At 35.9% G+C, this 14106-nt stretch overlaps 1 protein-coding gene across 1 annotated transcript in view; it reads right to left on the reverse strand.

Moving 5' to 3' along the window:
• LRP1B (LDL receptor related protein 1B) overlaps window positions 1–14106 on the reverse strand; it is a 1553318-nt gene that overhangs the window by 273969 nt on the left and 1265243 nt on the right. The window lies entirely within an intron of this gene.

Here is a 14106-nt window from a genome sequence, read left to right on the forward strand (position 1 = left end):
CCACAGCCAGCAGGCCCTGCTAGCCCAATGGTGGCCCAGAGATGGAAGATGCTAGTGACGCCTGGCCATGCTAGCAGTCAGCAGCTGTGCGTTGCTGCAGGTTGCCAAGGACCAAACCCAGGACCTGCATTGCCACCATTTGTCCATTATCCAGACATTATTGCTGACATGTACACATAAGGAACTATTTGATATTGAAACTGGGTCTCAGAACTCTTGGACACTGAAATTGGGATTCAAACATTTTTTGTTATTATATGTTTATTTTTAGTCTGAAGTTGCAAGAGTTTTCAAAGAAAATAAATGGGGGAAAATAGTTATAGAGATAAAGAACCATTGAACAGACTGTCAAACTACAGCAGGAAGGCAGGGGAGGTTGGGGGTGGGTCTGTAAGAGATCGACCGAAGGACTTATATGCATGTATGTAAACATAACCAATGGATACAAGACACAGGGGTGGGGGTAGGTGAAGGCATATGTGGGAGAGGGGGGGAAGTATGGGAGGCTGGAGGAAGGTCAAGGGAGAAAAAAAGGAGACATATATACTACTATTTGTAATCTTTCAAACAATAAAAAAATAATAATAATTTTTTAAATAAAGTAAGTTGATAGAATTTTTGGTGCCAGCCAAGATGGGGTAAACACAACACAGCCTACCTCTCCTACTGGTTACTGCTTCTGACTGTAATGTTTTAGGAACAAGAAGAAAAGAATAGTAAAAGGAAGTGAAGTAGTAGCAAGTGGGAGGAAGGGTGGGAGAAGACAGAATAAATAGTATTTTTACTGCCACTGATTTCCCCCCATCCCCCTTATATTGCATTCAGTGCCACCAGATAGTCGAATAGGTTACATTCAATTATCAGGTATGCATTTGCTGCTTACTCTCAAAAGATGTCATTTCAGAGCCCCTTATATTCCCTAGTAGTTTTCTGAATTCACGCAGATGATGGAGACCTGGTGTTGGTCCTGAGTTAGCTCTCCAAAGTAGGCCTAAGGAGGGCCCAAGCAGCATTCATAGTTCAAGTGTGCTTCTGAGTTAAGTTTCTGTAGATCAGTAGTTTACTTCTCTACTTCTGCTGACACAGAAAAGCATTAAACTCAGTCTACTATTATGCATAGGCTTTTTAAAAAGAATCCTTACTTGATATCTTTCCATTGATTTTTAGAGAGAGTGGAAGAGAGAGGGAAAGACAGAGAGAAATATTGATGTGAAATAAACACATAAATTGGTTGCCTCATGCACATGTCCTGACCAGTGCTCTGGCCAGGGAGGATCCTGAAACGAGGTGGTACATGCCCTTGACCGGGATCGAACCCAGGATCCTTCGGTCCACAGGCCAAAGCTCTATCCACTGAGCCAAACCAGCTAGGGCTGCATAGGCTTTTATAGGGTACAATCGGTTCAACTAAGAATCATACTGATCCCAAGATATCTCATTCCACTAGTTAGAGTTCCATGTGAAACAGAAAAGTGAAACCCATTAAATTATACTTTTTTCATCTCTATTTTAAAACATGTGTAGCATAAGTTCACAAATACTGCACTTTACAAGCCTAATCGGCATCTTTATTTAGAGAGCAGAAAACTGCCATCATAAATTACACTCTATTGTGTTTTATGATAATGCGCCATTAGGGCATAATTTTGAGGAACTTTCACCTGGAACCTATAAATAGCATCATGTTTCAAAATAATAATTCATATTCATTTAGAAAATTCATTTTCTTGACACAGTCACTTAATCTCACGTGTATCCTCATAGATAGACAATTAAGTTGGTGATGCCACATAGGCTTGAAATTATGTGTTGAGAATTTAGTCTTGAATCATATGACTCTTTCACCTTGGAACTTCACCGATGGCTTAGTGGTGGAAGTACTGGAACTGGTCAGGGAATACAAAAATACCCGGCTTTATAAATCAAACAACATATTTCCAATGCCCAGATGCTCAATGCAAAATCAAACAATTTAAAATTCAAGCAAACAGGAGGCTTCCCGAACACCCCAGATGACTGCCTCACTGACAAGATCATAAACGGTCATTATAAGAAATGACAACTTGGCACTTGCCATGGATGGGCATGACAAAATGTTACAGATTGCAAAAGCACAAGCACAGTTGCTTTGTGCCTTAGAGAAAAACGGTTGTGTGGTGGTGTATCAGCAACTTAAAACTCAGAAATTTTAACTTAAGAACAGAAAGCAATATTTAACTTGCCTGAGTGAGCTTGCAGAACAAATGAAAAAAAGTCTCAATGTCATGAGTATCCAGCAGCATGCGAAAAGAACACATGCACAACAATTATCTAAAAGATTCTCTAGGAATATATCCCAAGAAACTAGAAACACCAATCAGAAAGGATATATGCACCCCTATGTTCATAGCAGCACAATCTACAATAGCCAGAATTTGGAAACAGCCTAAGTGTCCGTCAGCAGATGATTGGATCAAAAAACTATGGTACATCTACACAATGGAATACTATGCTGCCATAAAAAAGAAGGATTTCTCATCATTTGCAGCATCCTGGATGGAATTGGAGAACATCATGCTGAGTGAAATAAGCCAGTCAATGAAAGAGAAACACCACATGACCTCACTCATTTGTGGATAATAAAGAACATTATAAACTGATGAACCATAAGATAGATATAGAGACAGTATATCAACAAGTAGACTGTCAAATTACAGCGGGGAGGGGAGGAAGATCTGGGGGAGATAATAGATCAACCGAAGGACTTGTATACATGCATATAAGTGCAACCAATGGACACAAAACTCTGGGGAGGGAGGGGATGTGTGGGAGGGAGGGAGGGGGTAAAAAAAAATCAATAAAATATATTAAAAAAATAAAAAAATTAAAAAATTAAAAAATTAAAAAAAAATAAAAAAAATAAAAGATTCTCTAATATGTGAGAGGAGTTACGGCCTTATTTAGAGAGAGAAACCCTTCAGAGAGGAAGATAAAATGATGAATTACTTTGATTCTACACTCTCTCCTTCTGATCTCTTAACTGACCAAACTCAACCAAGAGTCAGAGTCACTTGAACACACTGGTAAGCCTCCTAAGAGAAAGAACAGGTGAAGGAGGGTTCAGAAAAGGTCTGGGGGATATGCCTGAGAGAAGTAGTAAAAAGAACCCTATTCTTTGTTTTTCCTTGGATAAGATTTTTGATTTTTTGAGACTCAGTCTCCGAATCTGTAACATGGGAAAGTGAAGTTAAATGATTTAGCTTTGCTCCTTTTTCAAGGAAAGAAGGTTGATAGAGTATTTCCTTGGGTCGCTCAGAAGACTGAGGAGAAGAAAAATAAATTGTCCTATATCTGAAGTGTTATAGCCACTCCTGGATGGGATTTGAGCAAGGTTCTGACATTGTGCCTTATGTTCATATATGATTATAGTTATTAAAGTTATAACATTAAATTATGAATTAGTTTTTATTTGCTAGTGAAGTTGAGCATCTGTTCATATTTCTGTTGGCCATTTGTATGTCTTCTTGGAACAAGTGCCTGTTCAGGTCTTCTTTCCATTTTTTAGTTGAATTGTTGGTTTGGTATTAAGTTGTATACGTTATTTATAGATTTAGGATATTAACCCCTTGTCAGAGCTGTTGTTTGCAAATGTCATCTCTCCTTTGCTTGGTTGCCTTTTAGTTTTGTTGGCAGTTTTTTTGGCTGTACAGAGCTTTTTAATTTGATATAGTCCCATTCACTTGTTTTTACCTTTACTTCCCTTGCCTTTGGGGTAAAATTCAAAAAATCTCCTCTAAGACCAAGATCCATAGGTTTAGTACCTATGTTTTCTTCTATGTGATTTTTGTTTCAGAATGTATGTTTAGGGCTTTGATCCATTTTAAGATAATTTTTGTATACCGGGACAAACATCAATCTAGTTTTATTCTTTTGCAACTTAAAACTAAGAAATATTTAATTTAAGAATACTTAAGAATATCCCAATTATGCCACCACCATTTATTGAAGAGGCTTCCTTTTCTCCATTGTATGGTTTTGGCTCCTTTGTCAAAAATTATTTGCCTGTACACATGTGAGTTTATTTCTGAGCTCTAAGTTTTGTTCCATTGGTCTTTGTGCCTCTTTTTCTGTCAATACAATGCTGTTTTGATTACCTTTGACCAGGGTTCCATTATTGGTCAGGGCATAAGCCAAGGTTGCAGGCTCAGTCCTCAGTATGGGATGTGCAGGAGGCAGCCCATCAATGATTCTCTCTTGTCATTGATGCATTCTCTCTCTCTCCCTTCCTGTCTCTGAAATCAATAAAAAACATATTTTTAAGGATATAATGATCTTAGTGTCTTCACTAAGAAAATATTTTAAATGAATAGTTTGATTTTTATAGATAAAATGAGAGAGAGAGAGAAAAATATCAGTGCAAGAGTGTAACATTGATCAACCACTTCCTGCATGGCCCCTACTAGAGATCAAGCCTTTTAACCCAGGCATGTACCCTTGCTGAGGAATAGAACCAGCAACCTCTGGTGAATGCAAAGATGCCCAACCACCTGAACCAGACCACTCAGAGTGAGGACTATTTCTCAGTGTTTATGATCCAAAAAATTATGTAGTATTTTGCATGAAAATAGAAGATTTAAGGTTTTACAAAAGAACAATAACAATAAGCACAAATTACCTAAAATCTGTAAATTGAAGAAAAATATACTTGCACCATATTTGTTCAAATACCTAATAAAAATCATAAAATATACTGAGTTCTTATTCTTTCCCAAGTTGGGTATTTTTAGATTTGATGATGACCACTCCCTGGAAGAAAGGGTAGAAAATGAGAGGCAGGTCTCTCAATCATGGCAAAGTCATCTTTAAGAAATCAAAAGACAACAGGAATCCAAATGAAACCAATACATCAACGACTTCCAAGTCAGTGTGCTGTTGAAAGGCCATCTTATTAACCAACGGGGCTATTCAAATGATAGCCCAGTTGAAAAGTTCTTACTGCTATGATTTTTCAAGCAGACATTTCAACTCAGGCTTTTGGCCTAACAAATTCTCACAATTCAAAGTATTTAGCCCAAGGACAGATTAGAGAAAAAATAATAATTAAGTTGCACATTTTAAATAGATTTACTACAACTGCCTCTTATGGCCCATAAATGAGATCTTTTATAATAGAAAAGAAGAAAAATGTGGCGATGAAGGGAGTGATTACCATTTTTATAGTTATTCTAAAATGCAATGCTTTATTCTCTATGTGTTAATATGCATTTGTCTATATTTCAAATTCTGACACTTTTAATCTCCTGTCCTGTCATTGATTTAATTAAGGATTTTAAATGTATATACATTAGTCTCTCCTTATATGCAGGCAGATAGGATCCAAAGCTCCCACTGTAAACCTTGGAACCCAAGATTGTACCAAACCTTACATAGCCTATGTATTATTTCTATACATACATACATACATACATACATACATACATATTATAAAGTTTAATTTGTAAAATGGGCACAGCAAGAGATTAACAAGAATAACTAATAATAAAGTAGTAAATTATAACAATAAAATAAGGGGATTAGAACACAAGCCTTGTGGTTCTGTGGTAGTCAATCTGATCAGAAGGCTACCAAGTGACTAATAGTCAGAGCTTACATGGAATGGACAGACTGGACAAAGGGACAAAGCGAGATGGCATGAGATTTAATAATGCTATTCATGATGGCACACTATTTAAAACCTATGGATTGTTTATTACTGGAATTTTCCATTTTCAGGCTGTGGTTTACTGCAGTAACTGAAACTGAAAATAAAGGGGGACTAGAGTAACATTCAAATATTTTATCAAATGCCATGCTCTCCTATTTTAGCTTGTGCAAATCATTATTTGTTCTTCATTAGTGTCATTTGCCCTGCATTTAAGCTATTTCATAAAATTCAATTGACAGATAAATATTTGGAGAAACACTGTTTGAAGTAACACTATTATATATCCTCAAAGTCTGCACTTTGATTCGTTGTTTAAGCTTTGTTTGGCTGTTTCCATGAGCAGGCAGCAGCATTTTGACCACTATCCTCAATTTGGCATAAATTGCATGCACATCTGCACAAAAGGACACCTTTTTCCAATTGCTTAGGAGAAAGGCAACAAAACTTAGCAATGAGGGGGTGTCAGTGAATTCTGAATAACTCTGGTGTAAATGAAGGCAATATAATCAGCTCCCTGTACCAGGCAGGTATTATGCTTTTCCATAAGGTTTCATTTTAGTTAATTTAAGTTGAGTCATTAAGCATTACTATTTGGAAGCTGCCAGAAAAATGACAAAAAGTAAGCAGTTACAGTTGTTCAAGGACATGCTCTGAACAGTTCAGCATATAAATCACCTTTTGGCTGATTTTTGTAACATTTAGACAATAAAATTTTCTTTCTTTAACTGAGTTTGGATAACTAACCTGTGACTTTAATATTATCCAAATGTTAACACCAGTCTTAAATCCTTGAAAAAAATAATTAAATAAGCAATATTTCTTAATGAACATATTTTGAGGTGTTAGATATATAATAAAGAAAAAATTAACATTTATAGATGATTAGATAGTAGCTTTTACATAAATAAAATACAACTTTCTCTAAATAACTGTGGCAAATGATCAGTGTTACACCTTGTAATTTAACCTTCAGCTTTTCACCTTAGCCCTGATGCTTAACTATGGATGGATAAGTCATATATTTGGCCCTGGGACATTTTTATAACATAGAACATTACTGATCCTGACAAGGAAAAAAGGACCAAAACTAAGAATATAGATTTCAGGGGAATACAGGTAGGTACTAGCTCTGCAACTATAAGCAAATTATGAATCTCTTAAGTGACAGAACTTGTCTGATAATCTCTAAGAACCATTCTAACTCTAACAAGCTATATTATCCAAGCTAAATGCTAACTCCTATAAGCAGATATAAAGCCTTATAATGTCATCCTAAATTCTCAGATGTGAGGAGTCCATATGGACATGATAAGTAAAGTAATGCATCCATGTTTGTGTGTGTGTGCATGTTTAATGATTTTGTATATTTGATTCGGATAAGGTATGTTTTCCAATAGATTAACTACATTTATGTTAACCATGCCATAACTTCTCACATTCAAGTATGCCTTATGTTTAGTTCCAAATATTTCATAATTGGTTACTTTCAATATCCTGTGTGGGATATCAAGCAGAAAAGAAAGGAAACAGTAAAGGTAAAAAAATAAGCCCAAGAAAATATTAAAAATAATGGAAGAGTAGGTTCAGCATAGCAGGAAGGGGACATGAGACAAGGCATCATAAGAATTAATAATATTTTATCTCGGTACTATTAATCTTTCAAAATACAGCCTTTCTGCTAAACTACCAGTATGTATAAACTTCCCAGTCTCCATATTTTTGATGCTGCAGATGAGCCAGAAAAATGCTTCATCATCTTATAATTAAAGATTTAAAAGCCACTGAAACCATGTCTGTGGTCACTTGAGTATTTGGCTGATAGCTCTAGCTCATATGTTAGGGTACAATTTCAAACGCTATACTTTGTTCCCTACAACAATTGCATTGTAAGTTTTCCATAAAATGCATTGACTCTATTTCCTACTCCCTTTGGGAAAACTGTTACTTTCTTTGTGAAGATACAAAACAGAGAAATAAACTAAGGAAGCATGCAAGCCAACCCACATTGTTATCAGAAAATGTTCCATTTCCAGATGGTGGCTACTCAGACTTGCGTGAGTGTAGTTTCATAAAACATAACCATGGCATCTGAAGATACCAGACTGTCAGAATCCATCACTCTTGAGGTCAAATGTTCAGAACCATTTTTCACCATGTATATACTAAGGTCAGCTTCTAAGATTATACATTCTCCATTAAACAAACCCTTCCCACTTCCTGCCCCAGAAATTCCCTGAGGAAGCCGTAACTATCATGCCTATTGCATCATCTCTGCTTATTGTTTAGTTCAAATGTTTATGGCATTTTGCATTATAATAGCCTGGTTCCATAATATAATAGGTGTAAGAAGAGAGCTATCGATGGGGAGACTGACAGTGGGTTAGCCAGCTAAGCTTTACACAGGCATTTATTACAATAGTTGTATTTCAATTATATTATTTACTCAACTGACTCTTTTGCTTCCAAAAGAGACAATTTACACCTCAGCATAAATCCTTAAAAAATATGATTGAACTCATGACAGAATTAATGCTTTCCTTTTTAAAGCAGGGATGTAACAACCAGTTAGGTAATTACTTTGATTTTCAATGTCTGGAATTCAATTTTTATGATAGCTATAATAGCTCAGAGAAAGAATGAGGAAATGCATATTAAGTCTATTATGTATTTAGGCAAGTAAAAATAACAAAACTATATCCTGAATTCACAAAACCTAATTTATATGAGTTAATGTATTTTGTTAAAATCTTTTTAAACAGTCCTTTGGGAGGACTGGAAGCAAGAAGAGCACCGGGACTTCTCAATTTAAAACTATTACTTCAAGAGTCTGTGCAGAGGGCTGCTTCAGAAACAGCCTCCTGTATTTGTCAATTTTGTGGGGGTTTTTTTCTTTTCATATTTTCTGAACTAAGCACTTGAAAGGGAAAAAGAGAAATAGAACATCGTGCAGCCTAGCTATCTATGGGACACGTGCTTATGTCAGTCACCATGCTCATGGTCTACTGCAATCATAAATCACACAAACCACACTGGTTGCATAATTTATTACAACAGAGTATCAGCAGGTTGAAGCCTCTGGGAGCTGAGTTACAGACACAAACTTGCATCATTGCTTTTATCTACTTCCGATATTTAACTTTGATATAAGAAACCACAGTGGGAAGATCTGGTCAGAATTGAAAGCTGCTTTGGCATAATTTTCTAAATGACTTTGGCACTTAAACTGATGTAACATTATTAAAAGTTTTAACCTTTTATGTAGCATTTTTTTCACATAATTTAAAAAGTAAACAAGTCTTAAATATTATGCCTTTATAATGACGATTTGTTTGCTTACTTAAGCATTTTCTTCTTTTATTTCCCCATAAGCAAAACAATAATAAACTTCAACTATAGTAATATGAATTAAATGTATTTTATATTTAACTAGATACCTGGTGCATGAATTTGTACATGGATTGGGTCCAGCCAGCCTGCCCCAGTGGAGGCTGGGCTAGCAGGGGGAAGGGGCCGCGGGAGGTTGGCCAGCTGGCTTCACCCCCTATCGTGGTGTTGGGGGCCGATCAGGGGCTGCGCAGGGCCTGGATCAGGCTGGTTGGCTACCACAGTGTGCCTCAGAGCCACTGGTCAGTCTGGTCTTTCCACAGTTCTGGTCGCTGGGCTTTTATATACTAGTATATCAACAATTGGTAGTTTCCCTATTTTAATATTTTCAGAGTGGCACTTATAAGAGTACATAGGGTTTTTCTTGAGTAAATCACTTTTCAATACTTTAGTCTTCAAACTTCAATAATTTTCACTAGTGTAAAGGGGGAAGTATTTTACCATGGCATTGTGCCATACTGATCATTAATAATTAAGACTTTATTTTTCATTCAATAAATGTTTATTGAGCTAGGTAAAAATTGCTGCGTTCACTAAGTCTGCCTCATAAAGCTGTGCCTGTTTGATAACATATGTGTGTTTGTTGTCAAACCCTATTGTTCATTTCTCCAGGGCCATCCCCTACCTGCCCCCCTCCAGAAATTCTAGGATTTAAGAATTTTAATACGTTTCCAGGAACTCTGCCACTGAATGTTTGAGGACCACCTTACTACTTGTATTATATATTACAGGTAAATATAATTCAGTCAAACAATTTGTGGTGACGGTATTTACACCATTGCTATTAAAAGTATGGGAGCTTTTTAGAAATAATCGGTGGCTCCAAATAAGACCTAAATTGGAACATGAATTTTAACATGACCCTCAGTTTGTCTGAATGCACTTTGAAGTTTGTTAGGCAATACACTCCCGGCCCAAATAAAATGAAACCATTTAAACTACACTGCAAAATGTCAATGATTCCCTGATGACAAACTTTGGGCGAAAGGCAGCAAATATTCATGGACATTTATTTTTAGTAAAGATCATGTACTGATAGGAAGACACTGCAGATGAAAGAACTTTGGCCTTTGTGTTTTATGAACATGGTTTGATTTTTGACCTCAGGCTAGCTAATTTTTCAGCACCTCAAATACTTCAGTGGCAAATTGAAATTATAATAGCTGCTTCAGTGATAATTATTTAAATGCAGATTAAAACTGTCACCCACTAAATGACAGCTATTACTGAAAACCTTCTATGAAGCAACTCAAACACACAAAGTATTCTTATAAAAATTGTAAATTTTTTGAAGTATCAGAATAAACTAATTTGTTGCTGTTCCTGGTCCTGAATGAACTGCCTTTGGTCAGGCAGTATTTTCCCATCTTTAATCACTTGAATACGGTTGTATTAGACATCATTTACATAACACCTCAGGTACACTTGGCCACGATTGGCTCTAGAACCTGTGACCATTTTTTTTTGCAACAGTTAATATGATGAACATTCATGTGGGCACAGGACCCGTACATCTGGCCTGTGCCTGGAGCCTTGGAAAACTCCCCAAGAAAATGGAAAATTAATGACTCATGAATCAAATTTCTGACCAAGAGAAAAAAGCCAGCAGAAACATTTGTCCCCTTTCCTCCCCACTCTTGACTTCAAGCTGTCCAGCGTGTAATTGGTGTGGTTTCTCTGAAGAAGACCTAGGAGATGAAGCACATGATACCAAGAAGTTGCCATTTCTGTAGCCTACTTCTTCACATATTCTTTCCCTTCTTTTTTGTATATTCTCCTTTACCCTCACTACTGCTTTTCCATGGGTTTCATACCTAATTAGAAATCAGAATATATAATTTTGATAATTTTGCCTCAGTTTCTCTCTCTCTCTCTCTCTCTCTCTCTCTCTCTCTCTCTCTCTCTCTCTCTCCTTTTTACAAATCTGGACTGAGATTAATGTTTTCATTTATCCTTATTTGAATACAAGTTCTACTGTTATTTATTTTGAACTGTTCTTTAAACTGACTCATTAGCATAAAGGAAAATCCAGTATCAGAAGAAATAGAATGCAATTCTAAAAATACATACAATAAAACTAAAACAATACTGTCTAATTATAATTAAACATTACTACCCACCAAATTATAGTTTGAGTTCCCTATCCCCCACACCTCTACTCTCCCATTTTCCTCAGTAATGGAGTGTCTTAGGGTTGTTAAATATGTCCTAGTAATATATTTAACCATTCTTCCTACATCAATCAGAGGATTGAAAAATCATTAAGGATAGCATGACTTTTCATACTACATTAACTTTAAATTAATGATGTGTCTATTTACCACCTGATATCAATGATGAAAGTCCTATATTAGGGGGGATGTGCTAGAAGACAAGAGTATGATGATTCTTATGCAAACTCTCCTGCAAATTTTAAATCAGGTGATAAAGACCCAAACTGTTTTTTTAGTAAAATATATATTCTCATTTAGTATATATTGGATTACACCATGTATAAACTCTCCTTTATATTTATAGTGGTTTATAATGGTAAATCCCAATTTTGATTATGATAAAAAATCAACTGGAATCTTTAAAACTGAGATACATGCCTCACTGAGGAGCACTGTTTATATTGTTTTTGGGTGAACTCAAGCATCAGCATCACACACACACACACACACACACACACACACACACACACAAAGAAACAAAATCAAACAACTCCCAGGAGATTCTGATGTGCATTTGGTATTTTAAAAAATTCTATCTCTTCCCATCCAAGTACTGACCAGGCCCGACCCTGCTTAGCTTCCGAGATCAGACGAGATTGGGCGCTTTCAGGGTGGTATGGCCGTAGACTAAAAAATTCTATCTCTTCAAAGTTATTTTTAACAAACTAAAATGAGTAATTTTTTCTTGCCCAAGGCAACATAATTCTGGGACATTTATTCTTTATTCAACTAACTGGTCCTTTAATATCCCTACTATTTGGCAGCCTCAGAGGTAGATGGTCTGGTAGTTGGTAGGCACAGTTTTCTTTTCTTTTCTTTTTTTATAATATATTTATTTATTGATTTCAGAGAGGAGGAAAGAGGAAGAGGTATATAGAAACATTAATGATGAGAGAGAATCATTGATAGGTTGCCTCCTGCATGCCCCCTACTGGGGATTGAGTCTGAAATCCAGGCATGTGCCCTTGGCCGAAATCGAACCTGGGACCTTCGATGCTCTATCCACTGAACCAAGCCGGCCAGGACAGTAGGCATAGTTTTCTGAGTTTGCCAATAGAACCAAGGGACATGATTTGCCCCTTTATCCCCACGATGCTCAATTGCAGCTCCTAACTCTTGAAATAAACAACTAAATACTCTAGATATCCATATCTGGAATCATCAATTCAGAGGTAAACTACTGATTATATAAATTTGCAGCTGCTACATTAATGGTCATGGGATTTTGTTTGAGTACTGTTGGAAATATCAGCCTGAGTCTTCAGTATTGCTTTTTTTTTTTTTTTTTTTTGACAGGTCTTGTATGTACCTGTTCAGTTGTACTTCCAATATATATTTATTTATATATTATTTATATCCAACGTTATTTATATCTCCCTCCATTTTTAATATTATTCCTTGACTTTTAAGAATTGTGCAATCATCTATCTTACTAACTTCACCCATTTTTAAGTGCATTTTTATTGATTTCAGAGAGGAAAGGAGAGGGAGAGAGATATAGAAACATCAATGATGAGAGAAAATCATTGACCTGCTGCCTACTGCACACTGGAGTTCAAGCCCACAACCCAAGGATGTACCCTGAATAGGAATTGAAATGTGACCTCCTGGTATTTATTTTGATTGTATGTACTAGCAGAAATTATTTAGCATTTTTATTCTCGCTAGCTTTTATATGTTCTCAAAATTCCTCATGTAAATAAAATATCTTGTTTCAATAGCCTTTTAAGTATTAGGGTCAGAGAAAAATCTATTTACCCCTTCAAGTAAATAAAAGTACTGTACAAATAGGCTTCTGGGAAGCTCAGGAATAAACTTATGCTTTTGCTAATTATTTACAGTTTTACTGTAATGAGCTTTTATTGTAAACTAGTTGAAACATTTTTAAGCAGTTGAAATAGTAACTAGTTCATTTTAATTATTTTGCTGACACTAAATGTTTTCAAGAGTCAAACACAGAATAAAATTCAATATATTCTCTGAAGCTTAACTTCCTGGTTTTTGTCCATGAGAAACTAATAAGAAATATATTCAAATCAGCTACAGGCCAATACAAATAATTAATCAGGAATTCAGAGAAGATACAAGTTCTTGTAAAGAAATTCAGAATTTCCTGAATTTGAATATGAAATTTTGCAAACAACATTAATTTGGAAGACATATGCTAATTGCTGTGTGTGTGTGTGTGTGTGTGTGTGTGTGTGTGTGTGTGTATTGCACGCATGTGTGCAGAAAGGCTTTCCTACCCATCTGCTCTTTTCATCTTTGTATATGAATTTCTAAAATGAGGCTGGGGGGACGGGTGGCTGCTGGTCTTTTGAAAATTCTCTCTGAGGCCTAAAAAATTGAAAGCTTCAAAGAAATATTAAATCAATCCATCAGTATCTGTGCCACATTCCGAGAGGACAGCTGATATTTCCTGGGTGAATACACTAGTTGCCCTGGATCCTGACCATTTTTCTTCCTGAGGAACACTTCTCTTTGGGGAGATCAGCTCCAGTAACACTTTAATTTGCACGACTAACCAAGCTGAACCATCACTGAAATGTATGTGGATTTAAATCAAAGGAATTGTGTTAGAAATAAACACCATTAGCCCTACTGCAATAACAATCTTACCTTACCAAATAGGAATATCAGTTGTACACACTTCAGAGAGTTACCCTGAATGGCTGAAGCCTGAAAATCACCAAACTTTGATTTGGTCTCTTTTTTAAAAAAAACTGTTTAACTTTCATTTTATTCAGGGAAACAATTTTATGTTTCCTTTTTTGGTTTATTCATCCATTTTTATATATATATTCATTGCTGGCAGTCAAATGTCCC

Source organism: Pipistrellus hanaki, assembly GCF_964339955.1.
Source record: "Pipistrellus hanaki genome assembly, chromosome: 8".
Classification (NCBI taxonomy): Eukaryota; Metazoa; Chordata; class Mammalia; order Chiroptera; family Vespertilionidae; genus Pipistrellus; species Pipistrellus hanaki.